General features: G+C 40.3%; 1 long non-coding RNA gene across 1 annotated transcript in view; it reads right to left on the bottom strand.

The window, feature by feature from the left end:
* Positions 1 to 26491, bottom strand: part of LOC136853493 (uncharacterized) — a 44503-nt gene extending 18012 nt beyond the window's left edge. Inside the window, exons 1-2 of the long non-coding RNA XR_010857479.1 lie at positions 26064 to 26491; positions 17016 to 17183 (exon numbers count right to left, since the gene is read on the bottom strand). This is a non-coding gene — a long non-coding RNA (uncharacterized lncRNA). The remainder of the gene's footprint in view (positions 1 to 17015; positions 17184 to 26063) is intronic.
* Between the last annotated feature and the right edge of the window lie 555 nt (positions 26492 to 27046).

Here is a 27046-nt window from a genome sequence, read left to right on the forward strand (position 1 = left end):
TGCTACAGACATTTTTAATAAACTGTCTACATATATACCATATAGTCCAACTAGTGCTAACCTCCTCAACCCAAGTGCTGATGATGGCAGAAGTCGCATAAGTAGCAAAAATTCAAGTCTACCAAAACGATCTTTCGGCTAATGCATTGTACAAGGTGATGGAGGGCCCAGAACCACATCTCCCCAAGAACCGGCCCAGTTCCCTGGTAGCGGACTCTTCCAACTGTCACAGGGTAGTCCTAGGCTCAGACTACAGGTGGGCGGGTGAACCGACACCTTTCCTCTTATAGGGGAACGTGAAAATGATCACACACCATGGGGGGACCCAGACTGGTTCCCTAACCAAATTAGACAAACCTTGTACAATAAACCCCCTGTATTCGCATGGGATGCTTACCACACCCCTCCGCAAATAGCTAAAACCCTGGAATACTTAGAACCCTTCCACAAACACTTAGAACTGCCTATTTTGATAGTTCAAAAACACAAAAGAAAACTAAAAATACTTATACAAGGATTATCCTACTTATGATGTGGTTAGGTTCCAAGAAAACCCATTGTTTGTTGGAAAAAATGAATCTCGAATATAGCCTAGCCTACACTTGGGTATTTAATACCATGTATACACACATGGTAGCCTAGCCTACACTATAAAGTATACTCTATACATACATGGTATAGCAATTATTAATATCAGCTAATTCTGGAGGTTCATGCAGTGACTTATGAGAATTCAATACAAAGAAACAATAAAAAACAAGAATTAGCTTATTCTACACTATGGTATATCAATATATATACGGTAGCCTAGACTACATTATACTGTACTCTATATTCACATAATATCGTATCATACAAACATCAACATAATGCATATACATCTTTTCCATGGATCTTTTAAAATGTTATGCCTTAATTCACTGTATCCAATAATATTGTACATATTCTTATATTGCTTTCGTATTATAAATTGCTATCATATTGATCAATGTTTTGGTTTGGAAATCGATTACACGGTAAGTTCATTTCGCTTGGTTTGGAAATCGATTATGCAGTAAGTTCATTTCGCTTACCTCAGTTCAGAGCACTTTTCTTGCTTCTAGTTAGCGTAAATGAATCTCTAGATACTTTATTTATATGGACAAGGTTATTTTTCAGTATAAAAAGTGTTTTTAAGTCAAAATAAAACAAATTTGTCTCCTCGTGAAATTAATTTAGCTATTTTTTTCGTTAATAAATGACACTGGCCGTTTGGGGGGATTCGTTTCGTGTAAAAAAAAAAAAATCAAGATTCCGTTCGCTATTCACTTGATTTCATCATAATAAGAGCTTTATGTGTTTATTGTTCATCAGTGTAAAAATAGCAGTAATGTGTTCTTTCGTGCCCAGTAGTTTTGATTAAAATACTTTCTCTCCAATTTTATGGTCGAGTTTCATCCATGTTGCCGATGCACAATAATTGATAGTCATTAGCAGCTTGAACGTTTTTTTCTCAGCTTCAGCTACAACTTGCAGCTTACATTTAGCAGTACATTTCCTTGCTGATCTTTTATCCATACCGAATAAGGGTATAATGTAAATAATATCAGTCCTATTCTACTTAACTTCACTTGTACTATAACTACGGTATTTATTACCGTACATTGGTTGAAATACAAGCAAAACGGCCTTTATTTGATTCAGCGATAAGCAAAACAACAGTTTCTCATTCGGTTGTTTATGGCTGTAAGCATTCATGCACGAGTATAAGGTTACTAACAATACTTTATCATTCTCTTTTACCTTTTTAACTAGAAGATGGGATAAAGAGATGGAGGAAAAGAAGGTGGTCTATTGTAACTTGGTGTCTCTCGCTGCCTGATTGTATGCTGCTGCCAACGCCCACAGGAAATCTAAAAATATTTTCTAAATATTGTCATATCGGTATTAATTGCTTATCCCATTGCAAAATCGAATTATTGTAGGGTGAATTGTTACTAGAGTATTGCCTGAGTATTTTAATAGTTTTATCAAAAGTGCATTTAGTCATGAAAATGAGATGAAAATACAGTAATCAGTGAATATTTCTCAGTGAAAAATAGTGAATAATGCATATATATATGTTCCATAGAGAAATCCGCCAATAGGCGAGTCCGCGAATAGGTGAAACCGCGAATACGGGGGGTTTACTGTACTGATGAAAATAAGGTGGACGTCCTGTTCTAAATTCTCAATACACTTTCCCTGAACCAAAAGGGGAGCAGGTGGAGCTAAAGATGAAGCCTTAGTACTAACTAAAGCAACAGCAAAGGAAAAACCTAGACTGAGACGAAGGACCTGGAGACCGGGGAGAAATGACAGGCTAATAACCTGACCTAACTAATTACTTCGGCAATCTGCTTCCTTTCTCTTCCTACACCAATGAATTAAAGCAGAAAGTCCTTCAAAAATCCCTACTTCCTCACACTTCTCAAGACCACACTTTATACCATTGCAGCCAGCATAAACTGTGTATCTCCTAAAAAAAATCAACATCCTGCTAACAGTATCATTCCTACAAAACCATATGTTATTAGCCTTTATTCCAGTGGAGGCACACTAGGAAAAATAAATGTACAGTACCATGACAGCAACAATCAGCAATGAAATACCAACAAAGCACCTATACACAATGGTGCAAGGAGAAGTCTGACAAGAGCTAAAACATTCAAAACACCTGGTGGAGAACAGGTGTACTAGACAGTCATCCAAGCAGCCATTCAACCTTTTGTTTGAATGCCGACTTGCCTATTGGCGTGGAAATATAAGCCAACTTGAACAGTGGTAAGATTCATCCCAAATAATGTCAGTTTATTATGTTACCAAAACTAGCATTTAATTTCAGTGTTCTTACACAATTAGTGACCTATTCAGAAATAATAGACCACTCCAGGCTCCTCTCAAATCAGGGAAGCCTGCTCAATTTTAACTTTGCCCTACTTGAAGTATAATTCTGTTCAAGCATGGAATGTGGAGCTTGCATGAGCACCTCATTAGATTGATTGATAATGAAATTTAGGTCCAAGACCAAGCGTCGAAACTCATCAGGATTACTCAGTGCCATAATGAAGGTGAAATATAAATAATGATGTGACTGATAATGAATAGGTGAATAACACTAGTAAAATTCAGTATCAAAATATGAATGTAAAAAATGAATATTAGATAAAACCAACAAAAAATTTACACAACTTTTATATTTAAAATATATACTATATAAAATGAATGACTAAAATCTTTATTAAATATACTAAAATCATCTCATTAAAATAGCCAGATTCTTTTGGATAACCCAAACAGTTATCTACCTCAAAATTATTTAAAATTTCTAAAATAGTTTTCCCAGTTACTTACAACTTTGCCTTAAGGCAATTAAATTTAGGACAGTGCACCAGCATGTGTTCAACGGACAGCTGACCACCACAGTGAGCACAAACTGGAGCACTGGCTCCCTCTAAAATATAGCTATGGGTGAAGCAGGTATGGCCAGTCCTAAGCTGCGTTAGGATGATCTCAAATGTTCTGTTACGATTAAAACCCAAACTCCAAAAATTAATACTTTTCCTAATGTTTCTGTTCTTCCTACTTATGGATAAAAAAGGGGAAGACTATCTTTACTGCTATTTCATGCGAATGTATCGTCTGATAACTGGACACATATCCAAATGTGGCACCTTATTAGTTAAATCACATCTTGCAGTGCTATACTATCAGCCAGTCCATTCCCTTGTAGACCAGTGTGCCCAGGGATCCAACAAAACTTAATTTGTGGTGAACAGAAAGATAAAAAAAGCCACTCCTGAGCCTCTTGAATTAAGGGATGGGTAGGGTTAAACTTTAGGGATTCTAAAACACTCCTTGAGTCACTATATATTACTGTGGATTTAAATTTCTTATCAGATGCAAAATTTAATGCAACTATGGCTGTTGCTTCAGTAGTGAATATGGATGAGGAGTCTCAACTTTATATAAGATTCCCCCTCACACACCACTGCACATCCTACTCAATCTTCAGATTGTGATCCATCAGCAAAGATTTTCCTGTCATTTATATGCCTCTCATGCTCCAACTTTTTTCTGACTACTACTTCCGGACGATCTTCTCTCTTTAATGCAAAGATCTATTGCTGGAATAAACCATGGAGGGATAGCAGGATGTTTAACTTTTAGGATCTTCTGCATTCTTACACTTTCATCCTCCAGTTCACCCAGCTGTCTGATTTGAAATGGTGTTGTAGATCTAGATCCAAAAAGACTTAAGTCAAACTGTGTTAAGATCTCAAAAGGATTCTCCTTTGAGCTTTTCAGCCGCATGGTGTATGTCAGACCTAGCTCATGCCTTTTAAGTCCAGTGGTAGCTGAAATACTTTCAATGAGTGAAGTTCTAAAAGCTCTAGTGCAGATCCTAGGCCCATATTATGCACAACATCCAGTTCCTTAAGTTTGGTCCTTGAAGCAGATAAGTGAACTTGGCAGTCATAGTCTTAGATAAACATACTACATTATAAAGCCTGAACAACAATTTCTTATCAGCAACCCAATTAAAATTAGATACTACTTTTAAAACTTTGCGATCTTTACACTTTTAACTAGTCAATACGATTATTCCAAGTGAGCTTTTCATCAAAGACCACTCCTAAAGATTTTACTTCAGTAGAGTAAGGTAAAATAGTTCCATTTAAGGTAAGTGTAAAGTCACCACATCGACGCCAGCGAAGTGTTTCGAAGGCGTCATTAATTAAGTCTCCGCTGAGCAAGTTTTCTTTGGTGACTTCCCATTTTCTTCACTCAATTAGTCACGCCTAAAACGTGCCAGGTCACGCATTTTCTACCATTTTAACTTTATACGTATTTGTACAAATGAATGTCACACATTATGTATTGTATGTTTCTTCATTCACAGGCATCAAGACTGTATCCATATTGAAATTCTGTATGTTTTGTATTGTAAATTGTACTCGTTCACTGCATATTATTGTTAATTGTTTTGACCTCAGGTCACAGTCAATATCATTGTCTTCTGTGGTCCGGTGCCAGTCAGCTGCTATATAATCTGCCTGGATCTGTAATAAAGTAGCAGTAACTTTGACCTGCTCGTTTCTTTGACACCTCTTACAGTGGTGACCCCCAGAGTATCCCGGAGCCATTAGCGGACCGACACGGCGACTTAGTCTTGGCTCCAGGAATTCTCCAAAATGCTCTTAGCGGACTAAACACAGCGCTGTAACCAGTTTGAGCGTGCTGACTCTCGTCGGCGTACCCCACCAGCGTCACTAGCGGTCCCACAAGGCGCACAAAAGTGCGTTCTGACGCGAGTACCCCACTCCAGTAAGAGGGCAAAGGAGCGAGCATGGACGCGGGTATCCCTTCCTTCATGCAGTTAACCGCAGACCTCGCGGACTCGGAGGTCTACCTACCTCCCATCTCACCCGCACCCATCCCCGCACCGAGGCCCTCCCGCACCTCCACACCCACGCCAGCGCCCTGAACACACCATGGCCCGGCAACACAATCGCGGGCCGCCCTCACCGTAAAGCTGCCGCCTTTTATACAGGGGAACCCAACGATGTGGCTGCGTAGGGTGGAGAGCCACTTCAGGGTGGCGGACCTGACGGACGAAATCTTGCAGGCTGACACAGTGCTCAACGCCCTTCCGGAAGACGTGTACAGAAAACTCGTCTCGCGAGTACCCGAGACACACACCCTCACATACAGCGCCACGAAGAAGTTCCTCCTCGAAGAGTGCTCCCTGCCTATCGCCGAGCGGGCCGCCCATGCTATCGACCTTGCCGTCAGCCCACGCCACGACCTCAACTCAAGAGACGCATGGAGCATGGTCGTGGATCTCCTATCACTGCCAAATTTCGACGGCACAAAAAAGCGACAGGAGATAAGCTTCGCACGGGAAATCTACCTTCGCCAGCTCCTCCCGGAGGTCCGCACCCAGATTGCTCACCCCTACACCATGCCCATCGAGGACCTCATAGAGTCGGCGCAACACCTCACAGACTCCGTCAAGGCTTCACAGCGGCTAAAACCGGCCACACAGTCGGTCAGCTCTGTCCAGCCGGAAGAGGACGTGGAGCAGACTGTCAACGCCGTCGCCAGGAGACATCCACCGAACAACAACAGATGGAGTTCCCCGGGCTTCTGTCGTTACCACAAGTGGTTCGGAAAGGACGCCCGAAACTGCCTGCCGCCCTGCTCGTTCGCCCGTTCAAAAAACGGGGGTGGTGGCGGCCAGCAGGACAAACCGCCATGGCAACCGAAACACCCAGGGGCTCAGAACCAGGTGGTTTCTACGTCCGCGAAACCGTCTCCGGCAGGATGATGCTGGTCGACACGGGGTCCTTTAAATCGATCTTCCCGGCATCCAGAGAGGACCGCAACCAGAAACCAGACCCGGCCGCCTTCCTGATGGCCGCCAACGGATTCTCCATCCTTGGCCAGAATTACTCTTGGGACTTCATCGTCGAGGACGTAGGAACCCCACTCCTGGGGGCCGACTTCCTGGCGCACTTCGGCCTGCTAGTCGACGTGAGGCGTAAGCGCCTCCTCGATACCGACTCCTGCCGGTCTCTCCCATTAACAGCGGGACCCAAACCCACCATTAGCGCCGTCGCCCCCCACCAGTATGCACACCTACTGTCGGAGTTCCCTGAGGTATTCAAGCCTGAGCTTCAACAAGTCCCCGGGACCCCAGCCAAGCATGGCATATACCACCATATAGCAACTAAAGGGTCCCCGACACATGCAAAGTTCCGAAGGCTTCCCCCTCAGCGCCTTCAGGAGGCGAAACAAGCATTCACAGAGATGGAGCGAATGGGAATCTGCAGAAAGGCCTCCAGTCCGTGGGCCTCCCCCCTCCACATGAAGAAAACAGACGGCTCCTGGAGACCTTGCGGCGACTACAGGCGGCTCAACATTGCAACGGAGCCCGACCACTACCCACTACCCAACATGCAGGAAGTATTTGTAAAGTCACCACATCGACACCAGCGAAGTGTTTCGAAGGCGTCATTAATTAAATCTCTGCTGAGCAAGTTTTCTTTGGTGACTTCCCATTTTCTTCACACTCAATTAGTCATGCCTAAAACGTGCCAGGTCACGCATTTTCTACCATTTTAACTTTATACTTATTTGTACAAATGTCACACATTATGTATCTTATGTTTCTTCATTCACAGGCATCAAGACTGTATCCATATTGAAATTCTGTGTGTTTTGTATTGTAAATTGTACTCGTTCACTGCATATTATTGTTAATTGTTTTGACCTCAGGTCACAGTCAATATCATTGTCTTCTGCGGTCCGGCGCCAGTCAGCCGCTATATAAACTGCCTGGATCTGTAATAAAGTAGCAGTAACTTTTACCTGCTCGTTTCTTTGACACCTCTTACATAAGTGCTGGAATGGTTTCCTTAGTTCGGAGCATACATAACCGAACAGCAACAGTTTTTGATTCTTAAAATCGAAACCCTTGCTCATTAGCCCACTTGCTTACTTTGATGGGTCTTTGTATGAACCTGCTAGTAGATATGGCATATCCTGTGTAGTACAGAGCCAAATCATCTACAAATAAAGAGCCTTTTACTAGTGATATCTTTACTACTTCATTAATGGCAACATCAAAGAGGCTGACACTAAGGACACTACCCTGAGGAACTCCCTCTTCTTTTAAGAAAGGTCGCAATACATTATTCCCAGGTTACAATACATTATTCCCAACTCTTACCTTTATATATCTTTGATAAAAACGAATTGATAAATCTGATTTTCACTTTAATGCCCATCTCATACAACTTTATGATGCTAAACACCATGTGGTGTCATATGCCTTTTCCAAATCAAAGAAAACTTCTGTTGTTTGGCTCTGTTTAACAAAACCTTGTATTTGGTTTGAGTGCCTGAGCAAGGGATCTAAAGCAGATATAGTTTTCCTAAAGCCAAACTGGAATGGAGAAAGCAAATTTTTTAAGTGCCATAAGTCTGGTGTTAATCATCTTTTCCATCAGCTTACAAACAACTGGTGAGAGCTAGTGGTCTGTAGCTGCTGGGTAAAGAAGGATCCTAGTTTGGTTTCTTCACAGGGAGGATTAATGATTATTTCCAACTGTCAGGAATAATACCAGTTTCCCAGTTTTCATTTATTATATCTAGAAGAAATTTCTTTGACTTTTCTGGGAGATGTTTCAGCATTTCAAAGTATTTGATCTTAACCAGGGGCTGATGGTTTGGTATTCTGCAAGGCATCTGAGTTCCTGCAGTGTAAATTTTGCATTATATAGTTCAAAATTATTTTCACTTAAATCACGAGAAATCTGGGCATTTCTAATGTCTTGGAATTCTTGAGAATAGTTCTCACTACTCTATATTCTTGAGAAGTGTTCTAATTTTTCTGTGACCCCCTCTGGTTGGGTTATTAGGTCACCACTTACCTTAAGGGTAGGCAGAAGTTCAAGGACGAACTTGCCATTTAGTTTCATTTTCTTTTAGGTCACCATTTACCTTATTTCTTCCAAATCATTTTGGATGGTGTTTTTGAGCTAATGCCATTAATGTAGTACATCAATGACTTTCTTGCTTTTTTAAAATATTTTGCTTGGCCACAGCATGTTGGTAAACAACTTTGGCTTGTGCCATTCCAATCCCCTTATACTTTTTTTAGCATTTTCTACTTTCTAGTGATCTTTCTCATACTACTGCAGGTTTTGTTCCACCAAGGAACTACTGGTCTACAGGGCTTCCCTTTTGTTGTTGGAATAGAGACAATTGCAATGTTGATGGTAGTGTCATTAAAATAATTATATGCCTCTGAGATGGATGAAAATTACTTTACATTCTTCTCCATGATAGCAGACTGGCTAAATTTCTTTGTCTGCTTCATCTACTGTACCTTCTATTTAGGTGACGACTCAGATGGCTGATACTTACAGTGATTTTATATGAACTGAGAAGTGGTCACTCCCATTTGGATATTCATTTACTAATCATTCATAATCAATGTGAACACTAGATGAGCAAGTGTTCGAGCAAAAGCTCAGATTGATAACCGAATAAGTACTGGAGCAGGTACTATAAATCATGGCTCCATTATTAAGTATAGTGATATTATGACCATCCACAATACCCTCCAACATACTACCCTTGGCATCTGCCATGTTCCCACCTCAAATGGGGTTGTGAGCATTAAAATCTCACAAGAAGGAATGGAGTACAAAGCTGACTGATCAGTAAATGAATATCATAAGTGAAATCCAAAACAGGAGAGAGGGAGCAAACTGTAATTTGCTTGTCTAAAATGAAAGTTACTGCTACAGCTTGGATATAAGTACGAGATGAGTATTAATTGATAGCCAGGAGTATTGCAACGACTTTAAGAGCAATAATTGCTGCACCTCCCTTAGTTCTATTTCCAATTGGTGGTGAACTATATATGCTTTAATTTAACCAGGACTATATTGTGTGCTTCCAAGCTTAGTCACCTGAAGAGACAACACCTGGGCTATGGTCATGGAGCAGCACCTTCAGCACTTCACTTCATCCCTAAGACCACAACAGTTGCACTGTAGTATCGACTTGAAAACCTCTTTGTGCCTGGTGGAAGGCCCTTTGAATGGAGGCTTCTCATTTAATCTCCTTATGAGCATTACCAAGAGATAATCTGGATAGGACTAGTCTTGACAGGTTTGGTTTATTATGTTAATTTACTTGTGTCATTTTGTTTCCCTTTCTTGTCAATTTGTTTAAATTCAGGCTGGGGTTCTTGCATTGAGCTTAGCACTTCATATCTATTACTAAGTGATGCATGTTTAATTGGATTTGATGGAGGAGAGGATGAAGAGGAACATCTTTGGTGCTTTTGCTCCTCAGTCTCCATTAAATCAGGCAGAGACACTGCCTGAGACAATTCCAAGGTGGTTGGGTTAAGTGCCATTTTTATCCTCCTTGGAGGCTTGCACTCTAGCCTCAACAGGCTGAGCACCTGACCCAGACAGCTGGGCCACTACCACAGGGGTTGATGCATCTGCTACTTTAAAGGGTGCTGTCACTGCACCCCTAGTGGTAGATAGGGGTAGTGGCTTAAGAACTTGAAGCATAGCTCCTAGGCTGTTGTCTTAATTGTCTTTTTGCAAAACCAATCTTACTGTATATGCCCTGCATTGGCTTTATTTAGTGCAGACAGTTCAAATATGTAAATTTCACAGTTTTTGTTATTGGATTTATGTTCCCGTTGACAAATAGCATTTTGCTTTTATATTACAGTCATTATGATGGACACCACAGCAATTTATACAAATTCTAGCATTTTTGCAGTTTTTTGATAAGTGGCCAAACTTAAAACAATGACAGCACTGCATTGGTCTTTGCTGGAAAGGACGTACTCATACCCTTTCATTTTCAAATATGACATGAGAAGGTACTTCAGAATTTACAAAGATTAAAATGATCATGCTGGCAATAGCTACCTTTTTCACTCAAACTGAAGTGGGGCTCATTTCTAGATTTTTTTCTTCTGTCATGTCATATAGGTCTTTATCAAAAAGTACTCATCTCCCATAATTAAAGCTCAAGTGGGGCTTTATCTCTATTTCATAATTTTTAATGTCCAACAAGGTCAGCAGGAGATTTGTAATTAGTTTACTGCTTTTATATAAGTAACTTACCCATTAATTACTTGGCTATGAGTTTCTACTTGAACGGCAGCTTGAATTTTGAAATTCGGGGTAGCGATTTTGTTTTGTGTGGGTGACACTTTTAAGGTAAGAGAGGAACGACTAAGCCAATATATCAATTTGTTTCTGCTACTTTTATCGTCCACACAGTGTTGACTAAGCAGCTTGGTTTTGACAATTGTTGTTTCTTCCCATCCAGTGAAGTATTCTTTGTATGGTAGCCTTTCGGCATTGTTTTTTCTCGATTGGATTTTTGTTACTAATTGTGACTTTTTAGCTAGTTAGTATGTCAGACACTAGCTCTTCAGTTTCCAGTATTGCAGCAAAGGCTTTAACAAAAATTACCAATGACTCATACCCTGTGCACAAATTGCAAAGGGCAAGTTTGTCTTATTGATTTGACATGCGACGAATGCAGGGATTAGGACGAACGTAAATGAAAGACCTTGACTTTTCATTTGAATAAATTAGAGATTGCCAAGAGGAAGGCAGCCGCTAAAGTTAGCAAGAAATTAGCTAGTCAGACAACTCCTAAATCTAATGATGTAGTTATTCCTGCTGTATCTCTCTATTGTTCCTGTTTCCCCCGTATCAGTACATACTCCTAGACCACCTACTTCTGCAACTGATTTTCACACTTCCGAGCCCAATCAATTTGCCAGCATGGAAAATAAATTTGAACAGAATTAACATGGTGGTAGGTACAGTGGCCCAATTAGGGGCATCGATGTGTGTCCTTATGGATAAGTTTGATAAGAAAACAAAGTAAAGTGTTAGTGGAGGAGTGGCTGTTCGTCCTGCTGATTCTCCTAGGAATCGGTCACTGCCACACCCCCTGGAGCCAGGGAGGGGGCATACCATTAGCCCAAGGGAAGTCAGTGAGGTCTGCCCACAAGTAGTTACCCCCTCAGACCTGCCTGTTGCATCCCAGGTTGCATCAAGAGAGTCAATGGAAGGTGTGTGTGATGTGAATCAGCTCTCATCTAGTTTGGGAGATTCTTCGCCATACCACAGGCGCCAATAGCGTTTTCCTGAGGAGTCACATCCCTTGAAGAGGCGTTCTTCTTCCAAGATCTAGCTCCTCGACTTCCCAGCAAAAGGTTGAGGGAGCCTCCTCTTAGTCCTCAACCCTCTTGCATGCAGCAAGTGGGACAACCCTGAACATTTCTCCTCTCCTGGATGCCAGGAATGAATATTTAGTCACTCCTCTTCGTCTAAGAATCTTCTGTCCGATTCTTAAGAATTTGGTCCCTGAAGGAGAAACAGCTTCATATCAACCAACGAGAATTGAAAGCGGTTCACCTAGGCCTCAATTATTTTGCAACAAGTCTGCAACAAGACGATCGCAGTACATGCAGACAACACACAGCCTTGGCCTACATAAGACATTAAGGGGGAACACACTCACTCTCCCTGTATGAGACAGCAAGAAATTTGTTGTGCTGGGCAGACCAGAACCAAACCCAATTAGTCAGGAGGTTTATCAGAGGCAAATGCAATGTCCTGGCAGACGAACTAAGCCACTGGAATCAAGTCCTTCCGACAAAATGGACATTAGACAATCGGGTTTGCTCCAACCCTTAGAGATTATGTGGACAACCGACCCTAGACTTATTTGCAATGTCTCGGAATCACCTTAAACCTCTGTTCTGCTCCCCTGTTCCAGACCCTCTCGCATGAGCAACAGATGTGACAAGTCAAGATTGGTTGAATCTGGACCTTTATGCTTTTCCACCCTTTGGAATAAGGGGAGTTCAAGAAGTTCCGCTCTCACAGCAATGTAAAGATGACTGGTGGTTCACTTTTGGCCACAGAAGGAACTGTTCCCAGACCTTCTGGATCTCCTCAGAGTTTCCAAGGCTCCTCCCTGCTATTCCAAGTCTTCTCAGACAGCCACACTGCAGGATTTTCCATGAAGGCCTGTCCTCTCTGGCCCTGACAGGCTTCTGATTGTCAGTAGACTTGTCCGGGTGAAAGGTTTTTCGAGATCGGCAGTGGAGGCCATTGCCAAATGTAGACATGCCTCTTCCAACAAGCTCTACCAGGCAAAGTGGAAGTTTTTTTAGGACGTGGTGCAGAAGAAATGTAGTTTCATCATCTCAGATGCCTATCCCTCAAATGGCAGATTTTCTTCTTTACTAGAGGTCTTCTCCAGGAAGGTCTTCCACTATAAAGCTTTCTGTCACAGAGGCCTTGACATTTCTGCTGATCAGGCCATTGACTTTAAATTCAAGCTTCCAAAGAATATGGTGTTCAATCAAAAGGAGTACCAGAAGGCAATGGGAAATAAGGAGATAAGTTACTAGAAAAGCAACTGGATTATCATCATCTTGGTGTAATCCTAGTCAGGATCGCAGTTTTATGAACCTATTCCAGGAGTTGAAGTTTTATATCCTCCTCCATCTATCCTTTTTTTGATAATACCTCCCTGAACAGTCTCTCTCCAGCACGTTGATCATCATATCCCTTCATTAAATCTTCAAATTATCTCATCCTTGATTCTTGGGCCTTCTCTGCTACTTCACTTTTGCTGATCCTCTGATAAATTAATTTTTTTTTTAGCCAACCTCCTCTATCATTTCACTCATCCACATTAGGTACTGTATATCCTCATTTCTGCCACAACTGATGTTGGTATATTTTCTTCCGTGATGTCACTTCTAGCCCATAGGACATTGGTCTTACCAATACTTTACACACTGTCCTTTAGCCTATGGGGGACTTTTGTTATATCTGACCGGCCAATAAGAATTAGAGGAATTTAATTCTGGTGATAGAAATTTATCTATGATGTGGTTTGGATTCCACAACTGTAGGTCCTGTTGCTAAGTAACCAGTTGGTTCTTTGCCACGTAAAATAAATCTAATCATTCGGGCCAGCCCTAGGAGCTGTTAATCAGCTCTGTGGTCTAGTTAAACTAAAGTATACTTTTTTTTTATGGAGTACACTTGATATCCATATTACCCATAGCAACTATTAGTGATCCCAAATACTTAAAACACTAGATGTTCACCTCTCCCAGCATATCAAAGGCTTGCTTAGTAATTCTCCATCTCATTTTTCTTACATTTCAGTCTTTGTTCACCTTCTCTAAACCTGTCCAGCTTTCTCTCTAGTTTTCTGAAATTCAAATGTCACCAGCATATATCATCACTAATTGGGTTCCTCCCTTACATCTAGCACAATACCAAGTAAAGGGATTCAGCAGTCCTGGTGCAGTCCTACCTTGACCTGGATGCTTCTAGTGATCTTTATATTAAATGACCACTCATTTTTCTAGTGTCTTCCATTTCCTACATCTTTTCCATACTTCCTGTGTATCACATGCCTTTTCTAAGGCAACAAGCCCTCTGCTTCTCTACTTCTCCAAAAATTGACAATCTCCAAAAACTGATGTAAGGAGACTATTCCAGCAATTGTGCCAGTTCAATCAAACGGCAAAAAGCTGTCTCATGATCTTAACCAGTCCAAGTCTCCCATCTATATTTCCTTCACTACTTTCAGGGTATGGGCCTTTAATTAATTCTTTTGCACTACAGGACCCACAACTTTGGCAACCTCACTTAAAATCTGTGCAAGGGTGTTCTCTCCACTTCTATAGTATAATTTCCTTCTTTGCAAAAATTTTCTTAAATAGACCCTATGTCCTCCATGCCTAAAAGAGTAAGCCATCTCCAAAATTTGGATTTCCATATCCACTCGAGTATCTTTCATGTCCTTTTAGTAATTTTTCCTAATATTCTTTTCATCTCTCTATGACAACCCCCCTCTTTTCTCAGCTGTTTGTCTACTCTGATTTGCTCAAGTGAACTGTGTTCAATGTGCTTTAGTGTCTTACTTTGGCTAGACTGAAAATCTTCCCTTTGGATTCTTTCATCTATTAACAATTGATTCAAATGACACATGCTTTATCCTTGACTTCTGGTCCTATCCACTTGGCTTTCTCATATACCTTTTATATAAATTTATCCTCTTCTGCATCTTTCCACATTGCTCCTCTTGTTATTTTCCAATCCCTTTCTCTTTTGATGTCTTCACAGTTGTTATATATCCACTACCTGGATCCACCATTCACTGATGTTTCACTTGCAAGATCCCTTCCAATACCTTCTTTGCACTGCCTTCCTAAACAGACACTTAGCTTGAACACTATTTTCTTGGGCCAATACATTTCTCACAGCCCATGCATTTTCCACTTACTAACCTATACCATGTAGCTATGAGGACCCCAGAGATGACTTGGCAGTTCTTCAGTTCCACTAAATCTCTTTCTGCCCAAGATGTAATTGATCTGACAATCTTGCACAGTTCTCTTACACAATCAGGAGTTCTGGTGCTTATAAAAGGTTTTCCACTTCACATGTCAAAGCATACTGCCAAAGTGATTACCCTTTCTCCATCTCTATTTTGGTTGGAATAGCCCTGTCACCCAAGGAAGCAACCAGCAGCACCATTGCATCAACTGATGTGCCTGTTTAGAAGGTTATTTGTCTGCTTCAGTCTATTCCATTTCCTCATTCATGTCTACCAACCAAAACCCATCTTGTTCCTCAAAGTACAACATATTTCAGGGGCATACACATTTCAGTTAAGCATCCCCCCCCAACACCCTGCCCTCAATCATTTCATTCTTTCTATGCAGTAGAGTAACACCAACTCTAAGTTCTCCAGACAACACAACACGAACTCCTTTATTCTTCCCCCCACCAGTCGCTTTAAACTTGCACCAGTGAACAGAAGTTGGTAAACATCTCAAAGTTCTTTTGCTTCAAACAAATAAGCCTTCCAACAAATCTGCCCTAAACTATAACTTTCCTAATTTTCATCAGATCTGCAACTACATGTCCCTTCCCTGTCATCCTGTCATGTTCCTATGTTCAAAACTCAAAATCTCCAAGGTGAGCTTGCTTCTGAAGCTGTAAAAGCCCTTGCATGGGCACAGAATTTGGATGATTTACCTCATGGCTCATTCATAATTTGTTTTGGCACGTTTTACAGACTGAGGCCCTTCCTGACTCCAACCTTCCTTATCCCAGCTAGGGAGATAAAAAGCATAAAAATTGCTGAGATAAAAAGCATAACAATTGCTAAAAGCCCAAATTCAGAATTATAAACAAGCTCACGAGTCCATTCCTTGAGCCAAATCTCACTTGCACATTTACATATTTAAATTAATCATTTCTGTGAGGCTCCTTGGACCGAATTCTTCAAACTGACTTTCCTCACACCCAAACCTCCCCTCAACCATTTCTTTCCCTTCCCTCAGCTGCCATATCAAAGATAACTGATGACTACAAAGCCTTTCCTCCCCTGCATCTGCTGCCCCTCCCCTCTGAAACATTCCTGTAGCCAAGCCAAAGAAAGTTCCCAATCCCCACACAGCACCTCTCAAACCCCCAGCACCCCTCCTCTCTCCAGCAACTAGAAATGAACTTTATTATTTACTTAAAAATACCTTGCTCCTCTGGATGAAATCTGAAGCATTCTACCCATTTCAAACAATTTTACAACACTCATGTCCATTATGTTACAAGGTCTATGTATGCCACATGTCCAGGGACAGGTCAAAGGGCTGAACACGTAAGCTAGTCAAAGGATTATACATGTAATAAAATGTGAAACCTTTGTCAGCAGTAGTGCTACATGCTACAGTTACATTAAAGGACACAAGATCCTTTAATATGTACCACCGCCAGGTTTCCACATGTAGAAGCCACCAACCATGAGACAAAATGACTTACTTTTAAAGAACACAATGTTTAAAAATATTTAAAACTACTGATCTGGGCAAAAGTCATTCCATGCCTCCCTGGGAACCACCACTGCTGACTAGACATAAAAACATGGGTAGACTAAATTTAGTCATTCCATGCCCGACTGGGAACCACCACTACTGACTAGATAGATGTAACATAGGTAATGTACTTCTAGAAGATAATATAGTGAGGGATGCTGGCATCAAGGATATTTCAATTAAGGTTGCTGTCAGTGTCAATGTCTAATTCGGTTTTATCATCATGCTCTTTGTATATTCATTCAGAAACTCACTTAACAAGTTGGTGATAAATGCAGAATGCAACCTGTCTAAACATCATGTTGGATTTGACTTTGGTGAATCAGACCTTTCATGCTTATACAACTTGCTCCTTTAAATTAAAAATTAAATTGCTCAACACTAAACTAAACACTAATAACTATGCAACATACAAATTTTAAACATTTTGCCATCAAGGATTCATCACCAAACTGTTAAGTGCATTCGGGAATATTACAATTTGCTTCTAACAATAGTAGTCAGTCTGAATATGAAACTACTATACCTGTAGAAATGCAGCCTCTAATTGCTTATATTTAAGACCACCATATCAACCAGGTTCCATCTTGAATGTGTAAATGTTTTCTCATCAACAAACACTACAGCTCTAAATCAACCTCTCACGGCAGCAGTGGTGGGAACTTGCGGCCCATTTCTCAAAAAGTCTGAGCCTCTGTTGATTAAAAATATAAATTAAGGCAAGTTTTCAGAAACATGACAAAATTACCGAACTCCAGCATTAAAAACGTAAAAATTTGGCTTGTCAGACAGAATGCAATAAATTACAGAAAAATGATTATGCAGGAAACAACAAATACCAGGAAATTGTTTTATAAACAAAAATGATTGGGTGCAGTTGAGGGAAAACATTAAATCATACCCCAATGTACAAGGTTATACAAGTCTTAACAATAAAAATACTAGTCAACCAATCTATTCTAGAACTGGCTAGTAATGATATAACAGCTGACCAATTTCTCAGGTTTGAATAGGGATTAACTAACTGCTCAATTTTCTTCGATAACTGGTTTGAATATTTTTCTCTTGGGTTTTGTGGTCACCCATTTTCATCTGCAGATGACTAGGTTAGGCTAGATGTGCAAAGAAATATTTGTAGACCATAAATACATAACATACACAACCATATTAAGAATATTTTACCACTGAAATCTGGTGTTATGCACAAAAATTTATGGTAAATCTGAGCAACAGTTCTGCACTTGTTTCAGTGACAAATAGACACCTATGTTGATCGTAAATATACTGAAGAATCATTCATTTATTTCAGGTTGGGGAGACAATTTTAAGTAGTAAAATAAGACTCCAACTTAAAATGCTTCAGTCAAAACCAAGTCCAAAAATGATGTGATCAGTGTGCTGCTGCTTGTAAACTGAATGCATAACATGCAAAAACCCTTGAAAGAATGTAGTTCTGAAAGACTATGACAACCAATCACCTGTCTTTTTTGAAAAAGTAACCAATTACGCGAGTCATTACGTTACTACAGCCAATGAGAGGGTCTGTACTAAACGCTTTTGATTTTCTTTTGTTTCTCGTCGCGGAAGACTATCATTTTCAAGAAAGGTTAGCCATCTTTGTATTCCCGTGGTCAGTCTGCATTGTGAAGTCCATTAGATAGCATGGAGGAAGCTGGCCCTTCTCAAATAACTCCACCGGATTCATCGTCGGAAGTGTTAATGTGTGTTGAGTGTTTTGTGAATTATGGACAGTTTTGCTATATTTATACTGCAAATATAGAAAATCTTGTGGTATATTCTCAAAGTCAAGGCTTAATTTTATGTGAAAAACTGTGCCCTGAGTGTAATAGTGTCTGTAGAGTTTAAATTAATAAAAATGGTTTTCGGTATATGACAAGTCTGTGGTTCGCAGCTATAAGCGGAGATGAAGGTGTAATTTTTTGTTTCCCTCTTCAAGGGCACCTGGTTTGAGAAGTCACATTTGGATATAGAGAATTTTAAAATTAATTTTCTTATTCTGCCAGGATTGGTTTTCTTACAAATGCCCAAGACAAGAACTGGATTTATCTGACCACTCCATATATGACTGGGCTTCTTTTTGTCCTGAGATGTGTGGGGATTGGGTATTTGTCAAAGTTGGTGGTGAAGGGAAAATTGTAGAGATTGTCAAGTCCAAGTTTGGAAAAAGAAAATATAATGTAGGTCGATTGTTGTGTTTCCTGTTACACGTCATTTGGAACATGAAAAACAAGCGTAAAAAGAATGGCGAATAAATGGATAGCAGGAGCCGTTCCAAAGGCACTTTTCATTCATTACTAGTACTGCTGATTCTAAGCCTTAACACGCATGCGCTAGCTTTCAGTTCACCAATCAGCAGCTGCCGGTTTTCTGCGCTTAGCGAGAGCTTTGAGACTGGCAATTGACAAATTCGACGTTTTCCTATGTTATTTTACTTGCTGAACAAGAATATTACCTCTTGCCAGAACATACACGCTTGCAGGAATCCTAAAAAGTGCAGATAAGGCGCGCAGCACCGTTCTGCCACAGCGACCTATAGAGGCCAAGCTGAAAGCGGAAATGGTAATGCTTGTTTTCCGTTTATGAAAGCTTTGAACAGTATGCAGTGGAGCTAGACTATGGCAAATGATGTTTTTCTATGTTATTTTACTTGCTTTACAGGAGTTTAAGGTAATATTTTGCTAAACTAATTTACCCTTGAGCTGTGTGCGACCCACTGGTACAGACATGGTTTTCAAGGGTCAATTACATTTCAGTTATAGCCAACCACCAAAATATATTAAATTCTTGTTCAACAGGTAAAATAACATAGGAAAACATCAATTGCCATAGGTTAGCTCACCACGGACAGCCGTCTTAGAATTACCTAACATTATTTCAAGTGATATTTTACCCATTTTACTGATTTTTCCCAACTTTGTCTCCCCCGCCCAAAACCCCCAGTTCCCACCTGTGGTCCCCCAAGGTTGTTGGGTGGTTGAAAGGGTTTACCCACAGTTTTATCAATACTGCAGCAAAAAAAGAATTTTTGAGCAATTTCTTGGATTTTAACTTCTGAAAATGCTGAACTATTGTGAAAATGCTGAACTATTGCTCAGAATTACCAAATTTATCATATAATCAAGCTGTCAACTGCACACACTGTTTGCAATGCTGAAACAGTATACAGTAGGGCTGCAGCGATGAATATTAGGAAGTAATAATTGACCTGCAGTGTCTTTGGGTAATTCTAAGCAGACTGTCCACGGTGAGCTAGACTGTGGCAATTGGTGTTTTTCTATGTTATTTTACTTGCTTTACAAGAATTTAAAGTAATATTTTGTTGCCCGGTTGTAACTAAACTGTGATTGACCTTTGAAGACTACATGATTTGAATTACCTAACGCAGGGTAGGTCTAAGCCGGCATTCTGCGGCAAGCCCGCCCCCCCCACCTCCATAGCTAATACGGCAAAATTGTAACCAGTTAACACCTCTAGGGTACGTTTTGTTGGTATTTTTAGGTGTGTTTACTGGTTACAATTTTGCCGTATTAGCTATGGAGGGGTGGGGGGCTTGCTGCGGAATGCTGGCTTAGACCTACCCTGCGTTGGGTAATTAAAGTCGCGCAGTCTTCAAAGGTCAATGACAGCTTAGTTACAGCCGGCCGACAAAATATTACTTTAAATTCTTGTAAAGCAAGTAAAATAACATAGAAAAACGTCAATTGCCATAGTCTAGCTCACCGTGGACAGCCGGCTTAGAATTACCTGTCTTTGAAGTTTCATGAAAGAACCTTCATTTTAAACTTGTCGACTGGAGTGTTGTATCAACATTACAGGTGTTCCATACTGTTCTATATAGGCTACTAACTAAGGATGTCGTGTGAAAGGTCAGCCTGAGAAATTTTTCTCTTTTATAGTGCTTTGGTTCAGCTTACACCCTTCACTTACTTTATGGCAATCAGGGTAAGGTTACCTAGGGGAAAGAAGGGTGGGGGTGCCCCAGATCTGGAAAGGTTAGACTTGGATCTATCCAAGTAACTCTCCATTTTCATTTTGGAATATGGGGATTCCATCCATTGACTGCATATATCAATATTTTTCCTACCTTCCTGACAGGTAGGCCTACATAGTACTCTTTGGTTTCTGTCACCTCATGGCCACAGTTATTGATACTGAAAAAAAATGAGAGAGAGAGAGAGAGAGAGAGAGAGAGAGAGAGAGAGAGAGAGAGAGAGAGAGAGAGAGAGAGATTGCACCTAAAATAATTGGTAGAATGCCCAAAAACTCAAACACATCAGTTGGAAACATAGGACATAGGCTAGGAACTGTGGTACCATAGTGTCAGCCCCTATTGAGTGATTGGTGTAGTACTGGATTAGCCTACAGTACTTTAAAAGGCAATTTATCTGAACGCCAACATTTAAGCACGTAAAACTGAAGACCACTAGGCTACCACAGGCCTGGTTCTGGCCAGTTGCAGACCAGAATATGTACTACCTTTTATGACTGTGTGCAGGTCTTCTGCTTATGTTTATGATACCTAAATTCTGTCCTTTGTATTTTAACATTCATCCCCTGGGTGCTGGTACTAACCACGCCGCCCATTTTGCAAGTAAACTAGGCTAGTCATTACTGAACCAAAGGGGCACTGTAGTAGTTTTCAGTTTTGCCTTTCACCAGTGTCTGAACATACAGCGTTACTTAAAATATTTCTGTTAAGTTCTAGCAGAACCTGGCATTCATCAATGGGGTAACCCCAAGGGAAAGCTACCCTAGCCCATCTAAGTTCACTACTACTAGGCTACACCTAACAGAAACAACTATTTTGTCAATACTCCTAGGCTACACTTAACAGAAACACCTATCTTATCACTACTCCTGGGCTACACCTATAGAAACACCTATCTTATCACTACTCCTAGGCTACACCTGATAAAAACACCTGGCTTATCACTACTCCTAGCTTGATAAAACACCTACTTACTCACTTGTAATGTAAGCTACACCTAAAACCTTATCATACTCTTAGCTACACCTAGAAACTTTATCATCACCTGATACAAACGCTATCTTATCACTACTCCTAGGCTTGCACCTAATTGTTGGACCCATCTTATCACTACTCCTTGGCTACACCTAATAGAAACTCCTACCTTGTCACTACTTTTTCTTAGGTTACACCTAATAAAACCCCTATCTTGTCACTACTCCTTGGCTACACAAAATAGAAACACCTACCTTATCACTACTCCTGGGCTACACCTAATAGAAATGCCGGTAATTCTGAGCCGGTTGTCCGCGGTGAGCTAGACTATGGCAGTTGACGTTATCCTATGTTATTTTACTTGCTTTAAAGAATTTAAAGTAATTTTTGTCGGCCAGCTGTAACTGAACTGTGATTGACCTTGGAAGACTACACTACCTACAGGGTAGATCTAAGCTGGCATCCCGCAGTGAGCCATCCCAACTCCCTCCTACTTTATACGGATGATTGTGAAGGAGTAAACACCCCTAAAAATACCAACCTAACATACCGTGACAGGTTACATAAGAAAACGTTGTCCCCGTGTTAGCAATTCAAACCGTTCGTCTTCAAGGTCAATTACAGTTTAGAGACCAAAATTTATTTTAAATTCTTGTAAAGAAAGTAAAATAGCAGAAAACATCAAAGAATAGTTAGCTTTTGCAATCAGGAGAATTCTCCATGCCTATCTTATTACTACTCCTAGGCTAATAAAACATCATGCTCTGGCTACATTCTAATTTTAACACTTATCACTGCTCCTAGGCTAATCTAATACAAAACACTTACCACTGCTCCTAGGCTACATCGAAAATCTGATAAACAGTTCAATAGTTTAATTGAAAATAGATTCCTACGTTGTTTGTAAATATACTGAAGAATCGTGGATTTCAGGTTGGGGAGACAATTCTAGTTGGCAATAAAATAATTCAAATTTCAAATGATTCGGTCAAAAACAAAGTCCAAAATGATGTCGGTTTTGCTGCTGTTTGTAAACTGATTGAACATAAAAAAATACTGTCCTCCTAAGAATGTGATTCACCTGTCTTTTTGACCTAAGACTAGTTTTATAGCCAATCAGAGGGTCTTAAACGGCTTTTAATTTTCTTTTGTTTCTCGTCGGGAATGAATATAATTTTCCAGAAAGGTTAGCCATCTTTTTTTTTTCGGTGCTCAGTCTGCATTGCAAAGTCCATTAGGTAACATGGATGATGGATGAATTTTCTGGCCCTTCTCCAGTGTATCTCAACCGATTCCTTCAATCTCATCAATTAGCCTGTTGCGAGTGTTTTGTCAAAATTATGGACAGAATCATATGAGCTTGCCAAGAATCTTTAAAAATGCGGATAAGCTGCGAAGCATAGCATTCGGCCACGGCATTTCATTTACGTTTTCAACTGATACTTTACTAATTTTACTGTTTTTCCCAATCTGTCTCCCCACCCCAAAACCCCGGTTCCCACATGGATTCCCCCAAACATTGCTGGATGGTTAAAATCCTACTTCCCCACAGTTTTATTGATACAGCAACATAAAAAAAGCGTTTTTGAGCGATTTCTTAAGTTTAACTTCCGAAAGTGATGTGGAACTATTGCCAGATTTATGCAGCCAACATCTAATGTCAGTTATCACTGCTCCTAGGCTTAGAAACAATTATCACTGCTCCTAGGCTACATCTTATAGAAACACTTATCACTACTCTTAAGCTACACCTAATAGAAACACTTATCACTACTCCCAAGCTACACCTAATAGAAACACCTATCTTACCACTACTGAGCTACCCTTGATACAAGCGCCAGTAGATCTACATAGTAGCTCTGCAGTGGCGATTTCCTTCTAACTTTACTTTATCTACAGTTTTTTGGTTGCTAATTAAGGATTTACCTTCAATTTTTGTTGCACAAATGTAATTAACTAATTAACCTGTAATTAACCCCAGAAGTCCATCCAACAAGGGGTTTCCATACGCATTCTTCACAAGACATAGCACGGGTACATCTGTTTGGAACGGTTCATATCCCATCCTGCAAGGGTAATTTAAGCCTGCTGTCATGGAGGTGCCTATGGCAGTTGGCGTTTTCTATACCTGCTGAACAAGAATTTCAAAAATTTTGTCAGTCGGCTGTAACTAAAGCAAAAGACTCACACTGGTACCGTCCCTGCACTCAAACGCCTATTGTATCACTACCCCTAGGCTACACCTAATAGAAACACCTATCTTACCACTACTCCTAGGCTACACCTAATAGAAACACCTATCTTGTCAATATTCCTGGTAATTCTAAGCCGGCTGTCTGCGGTGAGCTAGACTATGGCAACTGACGTTTTTCTATGTTTTACTTGCTTTACAAGAATTTAAAATAATATTTGGTTATTTTTCGTTAGACTCCAGCCACCTTCTACATTAAAATTTATATTTTTCTTGAATAAAAGACAAAAACTACAAACTTATTCTCTATGCATTATCTTCGCAAATGATTAATAACAGAAAAAAAATACTAAACTTACATAAGTTGCGAGTTTTTTCTAAGTCCATTGTTTATGTTTTCACTTTTAAGATGGGTAGCTCTTGTTACGTTCGTGTGTTTGTTTTCACTCCTGATAAATGCGCATTGTGACAATTTTCGCCTACATGCGCAATGACTCCACCCACTAAACAAGATTCTTCAATTAGAATACAGTACCTGTAGTAAAAGCATTACTATTGGCACCTGCTTTTTGCTGGACTTCAGTTGGTGTGTTTTACGACGACAACCCGTTTGCGCAAGCTTCCCCTCAGTTGTTCCTTATCTGTGCTGACCTACTGGAGTTGAATTTTGAATCGTCCAATCAGAATTCAGATATTTTTATACAGTACTTTTTCTTTCGTGTTTCCAAGGATGTTGTTGGAAAAAGCCGGTTCAGACTGAAAACCAAGTTAGTGTAGTCATGGCTTCCAATTGTGACTTGTGCTGTAACTGAATATGAGGCTATTAGCTTTTTTAAGAAAAATGACGAATCTGTACAATTTTTCAGAGATCACATTCTTCCAAAGAAGGTGAAGTGTCCCAAGTGTGGCAAGGATTGTGTTCTACGTTCACCCTGGTGGTGTTGCTGAAACATCAGACTCGAGTAGTAAGGTAAGGAAACAAAATCTAGTCTAGAAGTGTCATTTTTAATGCACTGACTAATTGCTAATGTCCTGTGACCCTGTTGGAATATACGTGCCTCAAAAATGCAAAGAAGGCGCTGGCGCTGTTTGCCGCGCCGTCCCATTCCTTTTGCATACATATAGAGTAAGCAAACTATACATTTAACAGATGATATCAGAGCACAACTAAACAAAAAAAACTACCAGAAAATTTGGTTTTCCATGCAAAACGGCTGGCTGGAGTCTTCTGAAAAATTACCTAATATTTTGTCGGCCAGCTGTAACTAAATTGACCTTTGAAGACTACGGACATTGTCCATAAGCCAGCATTCCACAGCAAGCCCCCACCCTCCATAGCTAATTTGTAACCAGTAAACACCCCTCCAACATAACTTACCCTAGAGGTGTTTTACCCATAAAGCTATGGAGGTGTTAATGTTGGCTTGGACCTACCCTGCGTTAGGTAATTCAAGTCATGTCTTCAATGGTCAATCACAGTTACAAACCCAAACTATTACTTAAATTCTTGTAAAACAAGTAAATTAACATAGAAAAACGCCAATTGCCACAGTCTAGCTCACGCGGACAGCCGGCTTAGAAACCATATTCCTAGCTACTTAATAGAAACACCTATATTACCACTACTGGGCTACACCTAATTGAAACACCTATCTAATCACTACTCCCAGGCTACACCTAACAAACACCTATCTAATCACTACTCCCAGGCTACACCTAACAGAAACACCTATCTAATCACTACTCCCAGGCTCACCTAACAAACACCTATCTAATCACTACTCCCAGGCTACACCTAACAGAAACACCTTATCTAATCACTCTTAGGCTACACCTAACAAACACCTATCTAATCACTACTCCCAGGCTACACCTAACAGAAACACCTATCTAATCACTACTCCCAGGCTACACCCTAACAAACACCTATCTAATCACTGGCTACACCTAACAAACACCTATCTAATCACTACTCCCAGGCTACACCTAACAAACACCTATCTAATCACTACTCCCAGGCTACACCTAACAAACACCTATCTAATCACTACTCCCAGGCTACACCTAACAAACACCTATCTAATCACTACTCCCAGGCTACACCTAACAGAAACACCTATCTAATCACTACTCCCAGGCTACACCTAACAGAAACACCTATTTCATGTAAGCAATCACACCGAAATACAACGTATTCTGCTAACAAAGACACAGGTTTAGTAAACAATCGATTTTGGACTTACCGGGCGGGCCATCAACGGCTACCCTAGCAGCCTACCATGAAGTTAAAAAAAAAAAGACAAAATAAATCATATTTCAAGAGCATACAACTTCCCTATAAAACAATGACGCTTCTGTGACCTATGTAAGCACAACAAATACATTAACGAAGGACTTACAAGAAATATAACGAAGTTCAGTGATTTTTTTCGTCGGGAGCGACGACACCTTAGTCACAGGCTTCTACCGGTTGACTGACTCGGTCTGAATTTATTGTTGGTCACCGTCACTAGGAGGAAACCAAGGACTCTGGAATCTGGAATCGGGATAGTATAGATAGTTCCAAGTGCAGCCAAGAGAGGGATCACCCGTGCACCTGTGGAAGATACATAAAACATACCTCGAAAGCTGTTTTCCCCTTTTTTGGCTTTATCAAAACGAACACGTTAATTTTAAGACATTATGCCATGATTCTCTCGCTCTCTCTCCCTGGGAATTTTAACTACGGTCTATCACTTTGTCTTGTCAAATGTCAGTCCCTTGCTATTCATATTGAATACTCGGCGGCCGGGCTACGAGACGTTTGTTTGGCGGCCTCTGATTGGCTGGTACCGGGAGGTAGGCGGCTTGCTGACTGTCTCATTTTTATGTCTGTAGCTCAGAAAACTAATATGTTTTTATATTTCTTCGTTTATCTCACGTTTTGCACAAGATAGGAAAGTTTTGGTCATACCATAGGATTCGGTATTAACTGTACAACTATTTCATGATTTCCTGAAACCAATAAGATAAAACACAAAGGAATTACAACGAGTGCAAGTGAAGAGAGAAACATTTAATTCTTTATACCTGTTTTTACTTATCACCGGATTTTGCATCATTCATGCTATCGAAATAAAATAAAACTTGTGTTTTCATACAATAAAATAACCCTGAATACGCTGGTGCTTCCAGATTTTAGATGCGTGTGATATATGAAGAGAAAATGAAGAATCTGTCTTATGTTGCATTCGTTCTTGACCCAGTTTGGCAGTAGTGCCATGAGGGTGATCTGCAAACAGCGAAAGCTTTGAGGCGCCGTTGACTGCTGCCAATTAGTGATATGAGGTGTTCGCAGTTTCGACAATATTTGCCGTATTATTATGTCATTGCATTTTCTGTA

The sequence above is a fragment of the Macrobrachium rosenbergii genome, chromosome 27 (assembly GCF_040412425.1).
Source record: "Macrobrachium rosenbergii isolate ZJJX-2024 chromosome 27, ASM4041242v1, whole genome shotgun sequence".
In the NCBI taxonomy this organism is placed as follows: Eukaryota; Metazoa; Arthropoda; class Malacostraca; order Decapoda; family Palaemonidae; genus Macrobrachium; species Macrobrachium rosenbergii.